Consider the following 15,366-nt stretch of genomic DNA (forward strand, 5'->3'; position numbering starts at 1 on the left):
TTCTAGTCCTTGAAAGGTTGCCACACAGAGGAGGGCCAAGATCTCTTATCATCCCAGAGTGCAGGACATGGAATAATGGGCTCAAGTTACAGGAAGCCAGATTTCAACTGAACATCAGGAAAAACTTCCTAACTGTTAGAATGGTACAACAATGGAACCAATTACCTAGGGAGGCAGTGGGCTCTTCAACACTGGAGACATTCAAGAGGCAGCTGGAAAGCTATCTGTCGGGTATGCTTTAATTTGAATTCCTGCACTGATTCAACTCGATGGTCTTATAGGCCCCTTCCAACTCTATGATTCTGTTATCAATATTCCAGCCAGCCAGCAATTCTTTCAAAATACTCTCAGTTTGGCAGAAACCTTTCAGGGTTGCAGCTAACATTAATCCTAAGAGTAAACCCTTTGAAATCCAAGGAGATGACTAACTTAGCTCTATGAATTTTAATGGGTCTACTCTGAATAGGATTTACTTAGATACAACCCATTGCTTCTAGTGTTTTGTGCAGGTCTGGAGGCGTTCTTATTGAGAGAACACAAGAAAACAAAAAGTGCAACAGACAGAGAGAGGGAGTTATGAAGAGGTAGAAGAGAAGCTGTGACTTTTTTCTTCAAGGAGGCATTGACACTGGCCTCGAAATACCATGTTATCACAAGGGTTATCTGCTGCAGTGTGCATGGAAGGGTTATCTGTCACGTTAACATGACTGATGGGTGAAGACATGAAGGATGATAAATGTGCAATTCCAAGTGGTGATTCTAATTTAGTAGGTGGGGAGTTTGGTGTGTGAATGAGAGAGAGGAGAGACTGCCTGAGTTTGGCAAAATGTGATATAGAATCCCTGACACAAGCTCCATCAAGGCTTTACTCCAGCGGCCAGTTTTGCCCTATGACTTTCACTTGTTATCAGCAGCCAATCTTCCCAGGATCAAAGAGAACTTTTCTCACAGTGTTTAAGGTAATACAAAGAAAGGGCAACTCATTCAGTGCAGGCTCTCCTTGGCTAAAATCTTGGGCTCTGCATGCACCCCAGATCTGATCCTGGTCCCAACCCAGCAGTTCAGAGCGGACCCAATATGATCTGGGATTTGACTTGACCCGGAACTGGTGCCCACACCAGTTCACTGGCCTTGTACACTATTTAGCATTTAAACCCCTAATTAAACATATGGTGGGGAGGGGAAAAGAGTCACATGCAGGCTGCCTGAATGCATCTTCTTTCCCCACTGTGTCCTTGCCACCAGATTCCCCCCCTTTGACAGCTCTGGATCACTCCTGGTGGACCTGATCCAAGCCAGCATGATTTGGGACTGCTCCAACCCACTCACAGCCAAATCCCAGATTGACACAAATTGGTCTGATTTAGCTAGAGCCAGCACATAGCCCTATTAAATTCAGACCTGACTCAGAATTTATGAACCATTTGGATGAGCAGCTGGAGGGGGGGAGCTCATCTGATTCCAAGCGTTCTCTCCTGTCTCTTAGGGTTCATCCAGATGACCTATTTATTGAGCACTTGTTCTGATTTGCTTGCACAGAGCTTACACAGAGGTTAGATTATATTCAATCTTTCTTGAGCATCTATTCTGATTTGTTTGTAGGGAGGGTATATGACAACAAGCATTTATCCTGCATTCATTCTGATTTGTTTGTGTGATGTTTTTATGTCTTCACATTAATCATTTGTTCACTCTGTATTTTCAGTCCCTTTCCTCATCACTTTCTCAACCATAAACAGTCTATTTCCTTTTTAAGTAGGTTTGTTGCATGAGGGCAATAGAGCACTATAATGCACTTTAACTGCACAAGCCTAGGGCCCATCTGCACTATGCATTTAAAACAGTATCATACCACTTTAAACAGTCATGGGTTCCTCAAAGAATCCTGGGAACTGTAGTTTGTTAAGGGTGCTGAGAGTTGTCAGAAGTCCTCAGTTCTCCTCACAGAGCTATAGTTCCCAAAGCTTCCTGGGAAGTGGAATTGGTTGTTAAACCACTCTAGAAATTGTAACTCTGTGAGGGGAAGAAGAGTCTCCTAACAATTCTCAGCACCCTTAACAAAATATAGTCTCCAGGATTATTTGGGAGAAGCTATGACTGTTTAAAATGGCAAGATGCTGCTTTAAATGCATAGTGCAGATGGGGCCCTAAATTTCTCAGTATGTGCTTGAATCCCTCCCCAAAATATTGACTACCTAGAGGCACCATTAATGTTGGTACACCTTGTGCATTCCTTTTCTATGTATAGTTTATTTGGGTTTTTCTGCTTCCATTATTACAATATAATTCCATTATTTCCATTATTACAATAAAACAGTACAACCCCTTATTCCTTCCTCCCACGTCATTTCCATCCTCCTTACTTCCCTTTCCCCTCATGCCATTTTCTTTTCTCTTTTTTTCTTTTTTGGTTACATTTCTGATATTCAGTTTTTTGACCTGTTATGCAATGTTCCGATAAGGGTTAAGATAAACGAGTGTCATGTTGGTGTTCTGCTGGGGTCCCAGGTTAAGAACCATTGAGCTGAAGAAGTTTCTGCCCATTTTGCATTGGGCCTCCCACTTCTTTTAGTTGTGCATTTTACTTGGTGAAGAGTTCCAAAAATGTGCTCCAAATCATTGGAAGTTTGACTTTTTTGTAGTCTATCAAGCAGAATTTCCTCATGGGCTGCTAGTTGCATAAGGTTTTTTATCCACTTTTATGTGCATGGTGTGGGCCAGGCTTTGCCATCTTGAAAGACAATTTATGTAGCAGGGCTTCTTAGCGAAGCCATCCTTGCTGTCCTTTTGATCACCCCCATCTGGCAGGAATGTAGCCGATTACTGTGTTGGTGACTGCTGTTAATAGGAATTTGTCCAGAACCAAGTTAATTCTAGCCTGTACTTCCTTCCAGAAGGATTTGATTACTGGGCAGTTCCATAGTACGTGAGTTAGATCCACTTGTTATTGTGTTAACCACTTTTGATGTGGAAATGTGGAGAACTGAACTTAAGATTGGGAAAATGAGAAATTAAAAGAAACAGAAACGAACACATTCTTCCGTCTTTACATGCAAACCTCCTTGCTGGAACCTGTTCTATGGGATCATTGTGTAATAAGAGCATGTTGCACCCTATTTTAGGAACAGGAATAACACTGCCCAACACAGATTTTTTGGGTGAAGTAGGGCCACAACTTTATTGATTAGAGCAAGTAAAGAGGGGCTGGCATGGCAGCAGGGCAAGGATCCGCTTCATTCCAGCAGCCCTTGTTGCAGGAATGCTGAGTCAACCAACAAGCAGTTGGGAACTACCAGAGGGAGTTGGCCCGCTTCAGACCCAAGTGAGGTGTGAACCCAAGGCACCTGTGGTCCCACTGACCAACCAGTGGGAGGGGTTGTGAGCTGGATGAGGTGACACGCCTCATGAGCTAGGGGCATGCTGCCCTGGGTTCCTGCTGGATAGAAGGGTGGGATATAAATCAAATAATAAATAAATAGTGTACCCCACTGGACTCCTTATGGGAATCCCCCTTATGATTGATCCTGCCCAATGCCATTTCTGCCACAAGGGAGGGGAGCCATGCTTCCTGACCCACTGCCAACCCCATTCACTTGCCCATACCTCTTTGGTGAGATCGCCAAGCCAGGCATCATTCCCCTTTGTGGAAAGATGAATTCCATCCAAGTGATAAAACCCAGGGCACTTGCACTTGATGAGCAGGTGACAGATGATGAGGCCACCTCTTGCTCAGACCATTTCTGCTATGGTTCTGCTGACACAGCAGCTGGTCACCTCAATGCTCCCCGACTCATGCACATTTCTCCACTGGAGCCTCAGAAGCCAGGCTGACCACCCTAATGACATGGAAGGGTACCTTTCAGCCAAATGGGTAAGGTCAGATTTTGCAGACCACTTCAAGTCAACGTCCGTCCGTGTGCCAAGGTCATTCTTCCCCAGGTGTATAAGCAGCAAATCAGGAGGGCCATAGCGACTGAACTGTTGATCCAACAAGGGGCAAAACTGTTCCCACCTCATACCACATCTAGATATCCAGCGCACTCTCACCCAGGATGACACACCGAGCTGTTCAGGCCATAGAGTGGATCTAGCATGAACTGAAGATCCACACCCTTTTTGGTCTGAAAAAGATTGTAAGTTACTGGCAGCTTTGGTTGTGGGCGGATATAGCTCCTAAAGACATAGGATCTCCAGTGCCCAATGGCCTTGATCTGAGTTGTATTCATGAGGTGGCCGCTCCAATCCGAAAGGAATGTGTGCCAAACTCCTTCTCTGGGAAGCCCGCCTTTGCCAGGCATACTCTGCACACCCCTTCAAATTGGTGCCTTGTGAGGGGAGAGCCATCCTTATGAATAAAGAACTGTCCTGCATTTGGAGGCCAGAGGCGGAGATAAACCTCGATGCCATGAAGTGGGCAAGGACCCCCTTTTGGAGATGGCTTAAGTGAAAAGGAACTCTTTGCTGATTGGTCTGTTTTTTATTTCGAACGGCCACTGACAATTTGGACTTGGAAACCACGACATCATCCCATCGAAGGGATACAGCCAAGGTATCTCCCTTAGCTGGCACCGTGAAGTCCCCAACCCTCAGGGCCCCAAAGAAAGCTAGTGTGAAAGCTGCCTTGAACAGCGAGCTTCATAGCTGGACTCGCTTACCTCATGTAGGTGTTCCAGTATGTGAGAGAGAATGTCATATGAGATGGGGGTGTCCTAGATGGATCCCTCCTAGGTGGATCCCTCCTCCTCCATCCTTCAGTGGCTGTCTGTGCCCTGGCCAAGTTGCAGGGGTCAGGATAACTCAGTGCCATGCAAAAGAGGGAAATGGCAGCTAAATGGGATGTCATGTTTTTGGAGTCTGTCCTTGATCCCTCGGATGGCATAGGTAACCGAGGACTATAGCTTCAAGTGCTGGCCAAGGTTTTAGAGGTCCCTGTGCTGTGGTGAAATTAACAAATGCTTCCCCTGCTGTTGTGTATGAATGAAAAGTGGAATACGCAACAGAATCTAATCCTGCCTGGGTGATGTTATTTCCCAATCTCCTACAGGGCTTCCGGGAATGGCCAAGGGGGTGAGGGCTCGAAATCTGTCTTTCTGAAAGTGAGAGAAGGCATCTGCAATGTTGTTGTCTATACCTGGAACGTGACATTAGCCTCCAGGCACAAGAAGACAAATTCGTGAACCAAGGTCATTACCTGCTCAGAGCAAGGTGACTGCTTATTAATGACCCTGACCACTGCCGGATTGTCACACCAAAATCTGATCCTCTTATTCCTGAAATGATCTTTCCACAGGGACACTGCTACCACTATGGGAAAGAGGGCAAGAAAAGTGAGATCCCTGGTATATCCTGCAGCCACTCAATCATTAGGCCAGAGCGTGACACACCAATGGCTTTTGAAGTATACCCTGAAACCCAGGCTTCCTGGTGCATCAGATTGAACCTGTGGGTCTGTGCCCGCCTCCAGGCTGTCCTGCCAAAATGACACCCCATTGACTTGCTTGAGGAAGCAGGCCCAAACCCGCAGGTCTTGCTTTATGGGTTTTGTGAGGCATATATGGTGATGCGGTAAGGGGATCCTGGCTGTGGGGCAGGCAAGCCTTGCACAGAGTACCAACCCTGGCCTAACTATCCTGCAGGCAAAATTTAAATGCCTGAGTAGCACCTGTAAATCTTGGAGTTTTGCCAGCATCTCTTGCAAGAGGCTTCACAGGTCCAGCTGAATGCTTATGTATGTGAGTATGGAGCTGTTTTATCAGGAGCCAGAGGAATCCTGAGGTGATTGGACAGCCTCTGGAACATACCCAGTAGTTCAAGGCACTCCTCAGTACCAGAAGAGCCCACAAATAGAAAATTATCCAGGTAATGGGGTGACCTGGTAGCTCCCTGATTCCTGACAAACAACCCATTCCAGGAAAGTGCTGAAGGGTTCACATGCTGTACAGACGATGGAGCAACCCATGGGCATAACCTTGATGCCATACCAACATTCACCAAACTTGAACCCAAGGAAGCTAATAACCTGCAGGGGGCACTGGAAGGAGATGGAAGGCCAATTGTATATCACACTTAGCCATGAGTGCTCCAGGCCCACATTCCCTTGCTATCTGCACTGCCCAGTCAAAAGATGCATAGCGTACTGAACATAACTCGGGTGGAATTGACTCATTGACTGAGGCACTCTTCGGGAAAGCCAAATTGTGTATGCAATGGAATTCTCTTAGTGTCTTCTTGGGCACCACTTCCAGTTGGGAGACTCACAAATCCTCTAGAGGAGGTGAAGTGAAGTGGCCTGCAACTCTACCTGCTGCACATTCCTTTGTGATTTTCTGGGCCGCAATTTCTGGTAACTTCAGGACAGCTTTTTGATTGGGAGCCATGGTAGCATATCGGCAACCAGAGGATAGAATGTGGAAGCCTTCTGTAAAACCCTTGCAGATGTAACATGCTGTCTCATGATCTTGGTAACTATCGAGGTAGGGACAGAGAGCCCAGGGGCAAACTGGGGTAGTGGCCAAAGCCAAGGGACCAATCCCCAGTTTCAGGTATCCATTACTGGGAAGGGGGGCTGCAGGGGTGGAGATGTTCCTCTTATTTCTGGCAGCAGGTTGGTGAAAGCTATGAAATGGGACCTGCCCTGACCTTGGGCTGGGGCATGATATCTTGGCATGTGACCCCAAATAGGATTCACAGTCATGAGTGTGCATCTGGCCCTGTTGCATCTGCCCTGGTTGAATTCCCAACGTATTTTCTTGGACCGTTCCCTTTGGGGAAGTCACAAGACCTTTCCTAGCTTCACTTGAGTCAGGCCTCCCTCTGCTTACCTCCTGAATCCATAGTTTGTTGCAAATTATGTCCCATCACATGCTCTTATTGCTGGCTGCCTTGCGGTGGAATTTCTTATCGTAGTTATTGCTGCATGATCACCTGCCTTAGCCCTGGCCATGTAAACAGAGCTCATGTGGTTGGACAGGTGCCAGCCTCACTCAGGGTAGGCTGCCTGTACAACCCCATAAAAATTAGGTATCCCTGAGCCCAGTTGTCAAAAGTTCTCTTGACATGTCTCCTACATCCCCTTTTGTGCTTGGGAGTCTGATTGATCTTCCTCCTCAGATCTGAGGAGGGAGAAAACATACACACAGTGGCCATCCAGGTTCTTTTTCCTGACTCTGCATGACAGATGCTCACCCAGTCCCTGCCCTTAACTGGTGGGCAATGCATTCCTTGGGATGGGGTGTCCGCATTACACCCCCAAACCTCCCCTGGGGAGGCCATTGTCCTGGTAAGTTCGTGATGTCTGTGCCACGCCCACCTTGGGAGCCCTGGGATGGAACCTCTGGATCTCCAGTATGTAAGTCCCTCGTGTGGTGCATCCTCATCGGACGAAGAAGACTCACCTGATGATCCCTCAGTGTCAGATTCAGATCCATCCCTGTGTCCTCTCCTACAGCAATGGTTCCTGGATTGGGATGATCTGCATTGTCCTGGCTCCTTGGAGTTGGCCCTGGTGTTTCTGGGGTGTTGGGGGGGTGGCTGCCATCTGCTGCCCCACCCTAGGGGTGGCTGATGTTGACGGCTCTCTGCCCACAACTGCACCACCACCTCCTTCATCTCCTGCACAGCTTGCCAGAGGGCTGCAGTGTCTAGCATGTCATCTGGCATGGCAGGTGCCTGAGAGGCATCAGTAGCTTGCCTACCACTCCTTTCCCCGACACCCTTCCCATGAGGAGGTGAGAGGGAAGGCTCTGAGGGCTGCAGTGGCACATTCCTGGGGGGTCATGGCAGCTGAACGAAAGCTGCAGGTCTAACCTGTTAATACAAGTCATGAACTGAGAACCCTGGCACTCACAGGCAGTACACAGCTTTAGTACTGTCATTAGCCCCTAATGTCATGATACTGTGGATGGAAGCCGCCCCCCTGCTGATCATATGAAATACAGTTAGTGTTAATAACAACATGAAAAGCTTGCTGTACTCCACGCAAGAACTGGGACAATAGATTCATAGTCATAGCATCATAGAATAATAGAGCGGGAGGGGTCTATAAGGCCAACGAGTCCAACCCACTGCTCAGTGCATAATAATCCATGTAATCATAATCACAATCATCATCATCAGCCATGTTGCTGTAGCACAAGATGGGGGATCCTACCAGGCTCATCCTGTGTATGCTGGTAATTGAAGTGGAATAATAGTGGAATAAATGTCTGGTATGAATGGGGCCCTGGGGGGACACTTTTGCCTCCCTATCCACTTGTAAACAGGGATGAGTGTTGCCTGAAGCGTCCAGCCACCTCTCACAGCTGCTGCTCATTTTCCTTTTGAATCCATTCTGTCAGCAAAAGCAGTTTAATTAAAATTGGTCCTTAACTGTCTGATGGCATTTTGGGCAGAAACAGAGGTGATGCACATCTGGAACAAGTTCTTTGTCCACATTTGGTGTTTAAGTCAGAATGTAAACACTTGCATTTATCCAAACAAATCTTTAGTTAGCTAGGCAGTGCAGTGAAGACCAATGGAACAGCTAAGGTCAGCATCCCCTGAAATATGCATTTGTGGAAGAGGGATAAGCAAGCATCTTAATTTTAGAAGTCCATGAGCTTGCTTTCCTATCTTCCTTCAGGTCATAGCAGCCCACTCTTTCTATGCAAGAGTCCCCAATAAACATTTTTGGGAATGTGTGGCACCAAAAATGCAATTAACTTGCATTAAATATTTTTAGAGAGCCAGTAGGGATGTAGCGGTTATAGGTTGGACTAAAAGAAGTAAGAAACCTAGGTTCAAATCTCACTCAGATATGAAATTCAGTGGCTATTCTTGGGGCAGTCATCTCTTAACCTAGGGTTGTTGCACAGAAAAGATGAGGGAGAAGGATCATGCACACCGCAGATCGCACATCTACAGATCATTGGAGGAAGGGTGGATGTCAGTGTTAAAAATAATATGGAAGCTTTTGCATTTGGCGGGCACATGGTGATTGATGCAGGAGGCACAAGGTCCTTATGCATTTTACTATTGGGAGATCTGGTTAGCGAAAGGGAAATGGAAATGCTTCAGCATAACCTGAAAAATTAGAGAGGTGCAAACTCCCTTGAAAAGGTCTCTTGAAACAGGACACCTGCAGGAATTCTGACAGCAGTTTGGAGGGCTGCAAGAATTAATCAATTAACTGGTTAGTTCCAATGACTGACAGCACAATCCTCTCCATGTCTACTTCGAAGCAAGACCCATTCAGTTCAAGAAGACGGAACTCCACACTGGGACTTAGTTCTGAAGAAAGATGCATAGATCTATACTCTGAATCGCTTTCTAATCAACTAAAAGGTAATCTCTGATTAACTGAGCAAGCCATTTTAATTTCTTGAGAATGTTATTTTTGAAGCACATTTTTTTTAAAAAAGTTTAAAACTCTGCTGATAGGAGTTCCCGTTCAATCTCAAATAGGAAGGAAAGCCTATTTTAAGATGTCACATAGGTAGATGCCTTCTAGCAAGGCCAATGACTGGTCTAGCTCACTCATTATTGGAGACACCGACAGGCAGGGACTCCAGGGTTTCAGATCAGGGTCTCTCCCAGCCCTACCTGGAGATGCCAGAAATTGAATGTGGGGCCTTCTGCATGCAACACATGTGCTCTGCTAGCATGAGAGACGGGAGAATTCAATTCCGTTTGCATTTAAAGGCAAAGCAAACCAAAACATGACTACTCTTTGAAATTTTGCAACACAGTTCTCCAGCCAATGTTTACAAAAATGCATGCATTACAGCAAAGTGTGCATAAAAATGAATATGAGTGCAAATAACATACAAAATTCATTATATTAGGAAATTTCTTAAAAAATGGGTACATTGGTCAAAACTAGATAAAACTGTTTATGAAAATTCTTCATTTTCACGAGGATCTTTAAAAAAAAAAAAACACCTGCAAATTGCAGGGAGACCTGAATTTAAGATTGGAAAAAATGAGAAACCAAGAGAACCAAAACTGACGGATCCTTTTATCCCTAACTACCACTGAGCTTTTAAAATCAAAACATTTGATAAGATTGCTAAATTTTCTTGCTGAATTTTTCATATTTATAGCAACAATCATGTTTTTTGTGTCTCTAACACAGCCTTTCCCAACCAGTGTGCCTCCAGATATTGTTGGACCACAACTCCCATCTACCTCAGTCAGCATTGCCAATGACTGAGGCTGATGGGAGTTGTGGTCCAACAACATCTGGAGGCACACCTGTTGGGAAAGGCTGCTCTAACATTTCCATGGTCTTGCAGTGTTTAAAACACCCCATTCACTATTCTCACTCTGTATGCATTATCCATCACCCCCTCAAACAAATGTTGTTTCCCTTTTATTAACAATTATGAGATGGTTTGGGAGAAATAATAACCTCTTTTGGAATTATGAAAAGATTCAGCTACAGATGCAGATGCAGCTACAGATGCAGTGTCATAATAATAAAATATTCCAACTCAGTTTTAATATGAACGTTTTTTTTTTGTTTGGTTTTTTTCTTTCTCTTTTACAAAAAGCAAATCTTACATGACATTTTAATCATCCGCTTAATCTCTCAAGTCAAGCAATTTACAGTGTTACATTCTGGAAATATATGCCATAAAGGGGGGGGGAATCCCAGTAAAATTATGGTTTTATGATAACACCAGAGATGAATTACAGTTTCTCTTGTAAAATTACAACAGCCAGAGAGATGCTAAAACAAAACCATGGCTCAGTTTTACTCCTTTGTAATAACTGGGACACCTGCTAATGTTGCTATTGCACAGTTAAAGGTCTTCCAATATTTCTTTTGTAAACATTCTTTTGGGGGGTATTTATCAATTGGCCATAAATATTCCACCAGGGATGAAATGTAGCACAAAAGGCCTTAAAATGCTGCATAAAAGACAACTTGCCATTTGGATTTCAAAAAGCATGCTGGCAAGATTCAATTGTTGTGTCTATTTACTCATTGTAGGAATCTAAAGTAGCTTGGCTTTGTTCATTTACTTCAAGTAATCCAGGGTAGTTATCCTTTTTAAAAAAAAAATCACCCAAAAGAAAACATGTCCAATGGGCCTGTGGTAAATATTCATTTTTAGAACATCCACAACACACCTAAGCAACTCAAAGCAGACAAAACAATGCAAATTAAATTTGGCACGTTTGGGCAGCTCATGCAAGAGAAATGCATGAAACTCCCTTGAGAATTTCTGCTCATCTTCAGTGGTGACTGGTGCCTATTGGGACAGAAGGGCAGAAGGCACAGAGCCCAATGGGAGGTGGAGCAAGAGTCAATGATGGGTAGAATTATGAGTTTTGTCCCCATCTACCTCCCTGCTGAGTTCTACAAAGGAAACATTGAAACTAAGGAGCAGAAGCTGATGGGCAGCGCCACCCCTTGCACTTCTTGTAAGGAGAAAGGCAGGCAGGCAGATGCGGGCTGGCTGAGGGAAGACTGAGGTTGGTGGGGCAAGAAGTCCACTTGCCCAAATGGACCAGCCTCCACTGCTGATCTTATCAAGACCCTTTCAATTTCCCCCAATCCTACAGGCAGGCTTTTTGAGCAAATGCATTCACGTCACATTTCAGTTTAGGCAAAATTCAGGCCCGAGACGGGATTCGCAGTTGGTCCATTCAAGTGGGACATGGAGAAAAACATTGTGCTGTGGAGCACTCCTGTTCAGGGAAAGGGCCATAGCTCAGTGAGTAGAGCATCTGCTTTGCATGGAAAAGGCCCCACATCCAATCCCCAGCACCTCCAGGTCAGGCTGTGGGATACCCCAGTCTGAAACTTTGGAGTGCCGCTGCCAGTCAGGGTAGACAATGCTTAGCTAGGTGGACCAGTGATCTCATGCAGTATCAGGCAGATTTCTGTGTTCCTATGTTCAGGGTACCATTTAGCCATGCTCTGGACTGGGATACTCCATTCCATGACCCCTCCCACCTCATTTTCCATTCTCCACCCTATTAGCATTCTGTGACTATTAGGCATGCTCAGCTCTCATTCTCTCTCTCCACAGACATACACAGTTAAGGTTCTAGTTCTAATTATTTTTTCTTTACTTCTGAAAATCTTGGAGTTTTCCCAAGCCTTCTGATACCTGTTTCTGTAGCCCAAACCCGCACTATCCACACACACTAGGGAGGTATCAGGTGTGTGTGGATAGTGCTGTTTTGGGCTACAAAAGCATCTACGCTCACCTCTGGGCTTTTGAATTAGAAGTAACAAAGGTTTAGCTGCTTGTGGTCATTGTAAAGAAGCTTTAGAGGTATCATCATTTCCGACAGTCTTTGCTACATATTTATGGACACAGTTTTCAAGAAGCTGTCACCAGGGATGAATGAATTTGTCATTTTCAGTTTCTCATTTTTCCAGTCTTAAATTCAGTTCTCCACAAATATCATTTTATTTTTTTTTAAAGTCCTAATGAGACCTCATCAGCATTTAGTGCAAATTTCTCCTAATATGCACATTATTCTACAAAATTTGCCTAATATACATATTTTGGCAAGGCATTTTCCCCTAATATGCTGCATTTTTGTATACTATTTTTACGAATATATATACTTTTTATGCATACTTTACACTAGTATATGCATTTTTATGCACATTACTTAGCTGGAGAACTGCGCTGCAAAGTTCAGAGAAGCGTGAAGTTTGAAGAATACCTGTGTTTTGGTTTGCATCATTTCAGAAAGTATAAACCTGGTAAGTTTGTCTTTAAATGTGACCTGAATTGAATTTCTTTCTCACCCCTAGCTGCCACTCAGATGTGCCTCAAAATAAGAATTTCTCACATTAGTAGCTGAGTTTTGTTCGGTTGCTGAAATGTGTAATTACCTGAATCCAGAATTTGTAAATTTGTCCAGACTATAAAGCCAAAGTGTATTATGAGCTGAGTGTTGCCCCCACACCCACCGAAACACATGCAAGTTCTCCTGCTTGAAAAAATCAAACAAGATTCTGCACATGTGAAGTCACTGTTCAGGGGACACATAGTTTGGGATTGGCTAATCAGAAGGTCTACTTGCACCCATCTGAGCTTGCTCAAGATTAGCATCTGAGGCTTTGCTTTACAGCCCATTAGTAAGAGATGAAAGAGAGAGGACCTTCTCAGTGGTAGCACCACACCTTTAGAAATATGTATGGCTTCATCACTACATATGGAAATATGTATGGCTATCACTGCTGGGTTTTAAGAACACTTCCCATCAGCTCTCCTGAAAGATCAGCTCCAACAGGCCTCTTCCCCCTCAACTGTCACCTGGCACTGGCCATTCCATTAGGTTGCCCCAGCAGGAGAGATGGGAAGTGGGGCTCCACCCATCAGCTCTGCTGAAAGACCAGCTTCATCAGGCACCTCCTGCTCCTGGTCTGTTTCTGTGACACCTGGTCATTATAAGTACTATTTAAGAAGAGTTGCCTGGGTTTGCTTTTTTCCTCCTCCCTCCCTGTCCCTTTTCCCTTGTGCACCACTTTTTTTTTAGATTGTAAACCTGCGGGCAGACAAATGGACCTGTGTGTGTTTTAACTGATTGTATGCAAAGCACTCTGGGAGCCTTTTGGGCTGAAGAGCAGGGTACAAATGCTCTAAATAAATAAATATATAAATACATGTTTTAATTCCAGTCAGCATTTGAATAATGTGTTGTGCAAAATGATTTTTTAGCTGTTGCTGATTTTAACTGAATTATTTTAATTTAATGGAATGTTGGAATTGGTGTTTGTTTGTTTGTAATTATATATTGCCTTGGGGGCAATACTTCAAAGAGAGGATTGTTTTCTGTAAACCAGGACAAATGGATATATTACAAGTATTTAGGAATTTAAGTATTATTTTACGTGCTTTAAAATTCCTGGTAAATACTGTGGGATGTCCATTTGTCCTGGTTTACAGAAAACAGTCCTCTATTTGAAAGGTTGTCCACTGCAAGACCATTTCAAATCTCATTTAAAGATAAAGAACCCTAAGAAGGGCGGGTAGGAGGGCCCTTGGATTGCCTGTCAGCACTTAGCAGCTGGATAGCAGACTGAGCAGACACAGGGTTAGCTGGTCATACAGTCTTCCTCACTTCTGGTGACATAGGCATTGTGTTTCTCTTTAAATTATTGCAGTTATTTCTAAATTGGCCCCTATACATTATCTGAATTAGCACATGCAAATTTTATGCAAATCTGCATCATCTTCTGTCTTCCTTTTGGGCAATGCATTCCCTCTTTTGATGGATGCATAGATGCCTATCCAATTTTGTATTTATGCATGTACTTATACATGTATTTCATTATATCCCACCTTTCCTCCAAGGAGCTCAAGGTGGTTTACATAGGTCTCTGCCACATTATTCACACAACCACCCTGTGAGGTGGGTAGGTTAGGCTGAGAGCTGGTGACTGGCCCAAGGCCACCCAGTGATATTCATGGCCAAGAAGGTATTTGTACCCAGGTCCTGCATTGTGAAGGAAGTGTGCCCTGAAAGGTGGGTTAAAAATCCTTTATAGAAAATAAACAAACATGGCTGTAAGATATGGTCCTCCTGAGAAGCTAGCTTATCCCTGAGACCACACCATGCATACACGGATTGAATGCTGTCTCCAATTTTGGGGGAAGAGGTGCCATCAAGCCAGGGTTTGGGTCAGAGGTTCAGAGCACAACTCAGCAAAATAAGCAGAAGGGGGCAAACTCACCAGGGCCAGATTACCATGGAAAATGGACTGCCTTCAAGTTGATCCCGACTTATGGTGACCCTATGAATAGGGTTTTCCTGGTAAGCGGTATTCAGAGGGGGTTCACCATTGCCTCACTCTGAGCCTGAGAGGCAGTGACTGGCCCAAGGCCACCCAGTGAGTTTCATGGCTGTGTGGGGATTCAAACCCTGGTTTCCCAGGTCATAGTCCTACACTCTAACCACTAACGCCACACTGGCTCTCAGGTATAGCTTACCTGCATTTTTAAAGCTGACAGAGAGACCTGTCTAAAACTCTGGAGAGCCACTGCCAGTCAGTGTAAACAGTACTAAGCTCAATGGACCAATGGTTTGACTCCGTATGCTTCCTATGGAGGGCCGCATTTGGGCCACATTTGCCCCTGGACCTGAGATTCCCCATCTCTGATGTAGAAAATAATGAGTTCAGCAGGCCAATGATCTAACTTGGTATAAGGCAACTTCCTTTGTCCCAGCCTTTCCCACCAATTTTCCCATCCAGCCAACCTGGTTCCAAAACAAGCCCATCAATTTTGATTGGCTCATCTTCCCTGCCCCCCCCAAATAACTTTCATGGGGGAAATGGCTCTCTTCTAGGAATAGGGGAGAAATTTGATTCAGTTTGCACTTCAAGCCAAATCTATCAATTTGGTACTTTCCAAAAGA

This window comes from Rhineura floridana, chromosome 17 (assembly GCF_030035675.1).
Source record: "Rhineura floridana isolate rRhiFlo1 chromosome 17, rRhiFlo1.hap2, whole genome shotgun sequence".
NCBI lineage: Eukaryota > Metazoa > Chordata > Lepidosauria > Squamata > Rhineuridae > Rhineura > Rhineura floridana.